Source organism: Podarcis raffonei, chromosome 9, assembly GCF_027172205.1.
Source record: "Podarcis raffonei isolate rPodRaf1 chromosome 9, rPodRaf1.pri, whole genome shotgun sequence".
Taxonomy (NCBI): Eukaryota; Metazoa; Chordata; class Lepidosauria; order Squamata; family Lacertidae; genus Podarcis; species Podarcis raffonei.
Window position 1 is genome coordinate 5781419 of NC_070610.1, and position 5830 is coordinate 5787248.

General features: G+C 41.6%; 1 long non-coding RNA gene across 1 annotated transcript; it reads left to right on the forward strand.

Moving 5' to 3' along the window:
* The first annotated feature begins 1684 nt into the window (after nucleotides 1–1684).
* LOC128421055 (uncharacterized) lies at nucleotides 1685–4448 on the forward strand. Its single transcript, XR_008332214.1, has 2 exons — nucleotides 1685–2260; nucleotides 2653–4448. It is a non-coding gene; the product is annotated as an uncharacterized LOC128421055 (long non-coding RNA).
* Nucleotides 4449–5830: the final 1382 nt, after the last annotated feature.

A 5830-nucleotide genomic window follows, 5' to 3' on the forward strand; every position in this document is an offset into this window, starting at 1 on the left:
AATGGCCTTGTGGGCCAAAGTTAAACAGACCTCTGGGGAGGTTGACTTTGACCCACAAATTGGAGGATCCCAGTTTGGTTGCCTGGGGTTTGCAGCCATTGGTGTCACAATGGCGGGGTTCCAGTGTCCCTGGGGACGCCAGAGAACTCCAAGGCAGTTGCAGAGGGATAGAGATGTCTATCCAGATATACTCTCCGGCGTTCTTTAACAAGAAATTATCTTGTTGTATCACATAACAGTGCAGGACTTTGGCCTCTGCTACCTCAGCAGGCTCAGGCCTAGTTGGCATGTCCGTTTCCTTGACAACCTGACTAGTTGGGCCCTGCTCCACAGGCTGGATACAATATATCTGTTTCTGTGTGATGCTATAACTAGACGTTTCTTTTCCTGTTTTACAATCAAAACTTTTATGACCTAATTTTCCACATCTCCATGTCTTTGGCTCCTGCATAACTTATTTTATTGACTTTTCCCTCAGTAAACTCTGTATGGGTGTGTGCCTTCTCATGTGGGCTTTTTGATGAGGGGCTACTTCTCTTATCGGTTTCTGGGGTAATCTTTCCTTTGGTTTGCTGAAATTTATTCTTGTTTGCTTCCCAAGATCTCCCACCAATTTTTGGCTCATCAAATCTGTGGTCTCTGATTTCATTTATTTTATCGGCTAAACCAGCTGCTTCCTCTATTGTCCTGGGGTTCCTTTCTTTTATCAGGTACTTCAACTGGCCATTTATTGTGTCGTAAAATTGCTCCAAAGCAATCACTTCCCTAATCTTAGGTACCGTGTCTGCATTCTCTTGCTCTAACCATCTCATGAGGTAGGTTTTTATCTTTGCACCCAGCTGCACATAGGTTTCCTCCCTCACCTTTGTCACACTTCTAAATTTTTTCCTCAACTGCTCTGAGGTAATCCCAAAGCATGTGTATATTAACTGCTTGTACACCTCAAAATTTCAGGATTGTTCCTCAGTCATTTGAGCATATATTTCGGCTAGAGGACCACTTATTCTAGCTCTCAAGATCATCATTTTATCTTCCTCTCTCACTTGAAAATCATGACAGGCTCTCTCGAAGGATACTAGAAATGCTTCTGGGCTATCCTTATCTCTAAACTCAGGGAAGCATTTTATTTTTATTTTTTAAAGTTTTTTATTTATACAACAAGAAAAACACACACACACACACAAAAACACCCAAATACCAAATTACATACAAATTACAAAAATAACCATAGACACATAATTTTCTTAGCAAACAATAAAACATCTATTGGTCTTAACACTAAAGACCCAACCTCCCATCTATTCCATATTTCAAATTCATATTACTTATTGCCAATACACATTTTTTCATAATTAAACTTATTTTCCATAAATCTAATTTCTTATATCTACCTTGTAACTATTACTGAAGTTCCTCGAATGCTGCAACAGAATTTAAACTACTATATTTATTTTTCAGATATTCTTTGAAAACCTCCCATTTAGAAACAAATTCCTGTTTTGATTTATTCTTTATTCTTTCTGATAAACCATCTAATTTGGCATATTCTGTCTGCTTTTGGATCCAATCTTGTATAGAGGGGATTTCATTACTCTTCCATTTTGCTGCGATCAAAACTCTTGCTGCCGTCATCGCATATAAAAAGATACCCTTCCTCTCAAAAGAGGAAAGAGGAAAGGAAGTGTATTAAATCTATCTTCATTTGATTCTGCTCATCGGTGTTATTACTATTATTACGATTTTCTAAAACTGTTAATTCCAACCGTCTCATCTCTAACTGAAACCGCTGCTGTTCCCTTTCCTGCTCCGCCCTCACTTTTTTTTCCAATTCTTGCTCAGCCCTCAATTTTTCTTTTCCCAATTCTTGCTCAAGCCTAAATTTTTCTTGTTCAAGCCTATTTTTCTCAAGCTCTAATTTCAAGTTATATTCTTGTACTAATTTCCACTTTTCAAAATCCTCTGAGAACTGTGGAACCTCTACTTCAGGTGGGCTTTTAGTCATCTCTTCTATTCTCGTTTCCTCCCCCTGGGGATTCCCACTCTCTTCTCCAGAGCTTTCGTATGGGTTTTCTCTCACTGGGTGCTTGGTCTTCTTGGGTGGCATTATGGGAGAGTCAGTATTTTCACTAATTAATTAAATTAGAGAATTTTACTTTCAACACTGTTCCTCCCGGCTTGGCTTTTCAAGACCCTGGTCCCCAAAGTATAGCTTTAGGTTTTTGCCTCTAACCTTTCAAGCTTACTTCCTCTGTGAAATAGAGTCACAAGTGATTTCATGCTCTTTATTCAGCTCATAGTGGTGAGGAGGAATGAATGAAAGTCCCCTCAAAGTATCTGCTTTATATACATTATTTACACAATGGGCTGCACATGATTGGCTAATTCTGGAATTCTACTGTAAGCCAATCAGGTTGTGGATTCACTTATATCTGGAGCATGATTGGGTGGCTCCTGCCAACATTGCTCTAGGACCAATCAGACTGCTGCATTCTGAATCCTATTGTTCTAGGACCAATCAGACTGCTGCAATTTGGATCCTATTGTTCTAGGACCAATCAGACTGCTGCAATTTGGATCCTATTGTTCTAGGACCAATCAGACTGCTGCAGTTTGGATCCTATTCAACTCAGTACATAACACTCTGACCCTGAGCTAAGCCTCCGCCAGAACAGTCTTTTGAGATCTCTTGCTCTTATTGTTATCTCGGCCTCGCGGCAATCTGGGGTTTATCTTCAATCACACCCTCCGGCCAGCTAATCACTTCACCGATTTACCCTTCCCCTCTCAAGATGTATTGCTTCCCCTCACAGGCTCAGACTTATCGAATCCCGCCGCTGCCGCCAATTTTGTGGCGGTTGTACAGAGCCCCCAGTCGTCTCACGGACTATTGACCCATACACCACTAATCCGCTGCCACCAACCAGGTCCTCCCTGGTAAAATCACTTCAGTTTCAGTCAGCTTCTTAATTAAGAAAGAAGAGTGTATTTTATTTCAGACACAAACAAACTTTTACGGCATTCCAAACGTTGTTGCTCTTTAGTTTCTTAGTCTTATTTTCCTCTCTCTATCTCTTCTACCTCCTCCACACTCAAGAACCCGCTGCCCTAACTGTCTCTCTATTACCAACTGCCTTTCCCAACCAGCCAACCCACTCAAACCAACCAACTACCCACCACACCAACTCCCAACTAACTCCTCCCAGAACTGCTTTTATAGTCCCACTGACTCCACCCCCCTGGGTCCTGACTGTGCAACCTATTTAACTATTTCCCCTCCAGCACTCTCTCATATATGTTAACGTCACATACCTCCCCCCTTAAGAAGTTTCGATTCAGGAGGGTTATCAGATAGAAGATTTAAAGAGAGAATAATCACGTTAAAAGAACTGATGCAAGAAATAAGTTAACACCCACCGCCCCCTGCAAAATATACAGTGGTACCTCGGGTTACATATGCTTCAGGTTACAGACGCTTCAGGTTACAGACTCTGCTAACCCAGAAATAGTACCTCGGGTTAAAAACTTTGCTTCAGGATGAGAACAGAAATCGTGCTCCGGCGGCGCAGCAGCAGCAGCAGGAGGCCCCATTAGCTAAAGTGGTGCTTCAGGTTAAGAACAGTTTCAGGTTAAGAACAGACCTCCGGAACGAATTAAGTACTTAACCCGAGGTACCACTGTATATCCTTTTAAAACTTAAATCATATTACATTATAAGTGTTATAAATCCCGCTAGCATTTTTAGATATCTACAGTGGTCTTTAAAATACTCTATAATTTTCCCCACTCTTGTGTGTGCTTCTTTGTCATCTATCATGTAGAGTGTGCAGCTTGATTGTGTCTTCCTTGTGCAATTTAATCTGCCCAAATCTTTGTGCCACAGCTCTCCTCTACTACTGACAACAGAATCTTGTTCTGTGTACTCAGGCTTCCTAGCCACATGGAACCTTTTTCTTGCACTGGCACGTATAATAAGTTACTTTGTGTTCCTACTCCTGCACACACACACACACACACACACACACACACACACAATTGCCCTGATTTTCTTTCTTCTTTATGACACACAGCTGCATTTCGTGGAAGATGGACTGGTTATTTGAAGCGGCTCTTCCTAAGCCCAGTTTTATCAAGCGTATTTAACACATTTAATGTTATGCCCAAACTTTCTTTTTGCGCTTGCATTCAGCAGCCTGTCTTAAAGACACAGAGCGCCCTCTCGCGGGCAGAGAAATTATAAACCTTTTTAGCTAAATGTGTACAACTCTGTGTACATACTTGGGCTGGCTTGGGGAGAGCGGGGCTCTGCGTTGCACACTGCAGCTGCCTCCCAACTGGTATTCTTTGGTAAGTGAAGTTTTGCCGCAGACTGGAAAATGTAGGTTGTGCAATTAAAGTAGATTTGGTGCTGTTGTGCAAGAAACCCACTTCCAGTAAACAAACAAACAAACGGTGGTGGCACCTCCTCTCTGGGCGGTGGAGAGAGCCACTGCACCAGCTCAAAATTTGCCTTGCTCCTTCGCTTACTCCTTCCTTATTCTGTCATTTTACATTTGTCTCATGTCAACTTGTCTTCAGCTCACTCAGACACTGGCTCAGGTATAGGTGGGAATGGGATATATTACAATTTTTTATTCCTGAGCCCCATTTGGAAACAAATATTTCACAATCACATCTCAGAACATTCATAGTAATTAATTACAGATGGAGTTTAAGGATTAGTCAGCCAGTATATTTATTATTTCAGTTAATCGTATTTTAAGATTCCTGTGTTTCCAACAGTGAGCATGTGAACAATTCGGTCCAAAATCTGCTTGTAAGATGGATTGTTGCCAAAGCTCTCCAGGAACCTTTTGCTCTCGTTTCACTGCAGCCCATACAGCTGCTCATTTGGGGACAGAAGACACATTTGCAAACACATTTCTGTATGCAAGAGCAGGAGCTGAAGTACCGCTTTCAGGTCAGGAGCCCTATGCACCGTGTACCATTTCACATGCAAAATAATATGTTACAATTTGCTAAGATAGAATCAAAATCTCCTCAGCACAAAGTCCCCTCATGCCACGTCCTCACTTGGCATTTTTCAACGGTTCCCTTGATGCCCTCAGATGTTGATCGGGGGCTAGATTTATTCTGCGAATATTAAGCTCCGTGGCAAAGGCTCTTGCCTTTTGGTAGAAGTAGAGAGACTTCTCTCGGTCCACCAGGAAGTTGTGGTAAATTATCACAAGTCTTGTGTAAATCTTCAGTTAAGCCTTTTTGTTGCCCAAGTCCATGGCAGCTGCAAGGGCCAAGTTATAGTATCCAGCAGCATCAAAAGGGTCCTGAAACAGTGCAGCAAGATATGAGCCACGGTGGAATTTCATATGGACAACAATTTACAAATATTCTAAATAAGACCTAAGAATAACCATCACACCTTGCAGGCAGCAAAATTGCTACTTGTTGTGAAGTGTGACAATTATTTTTGCCGTTTATAACTCTAGTCACTCCAATTCATAGAGGGTGAATTGTTGTGCCTATTTTTGTTTTGCTTTCTGGCCTCGTCATCCAAGTAGCAGCCTGTACTTTATCTCACTTAATTTGGATTTTCTCCAATAAAGGAAGCAATATAGTATTTTTCTAAAGGTTCTCCAGAACAGGTACCCAGGTTCATGCCCACAATGGACCTCAGAATCGAAATAGATTTTGGAGCCATAAAAATGACTACATTCATGTGGTCACAAAGGCACATGAACGTGCACACAGAAACTGCAACCCATGCATACACTGATGCCCTAGTGGACACAAAGACTTTCAGACACTTTAAACTTCATGCCTCTCCCGGTTATAT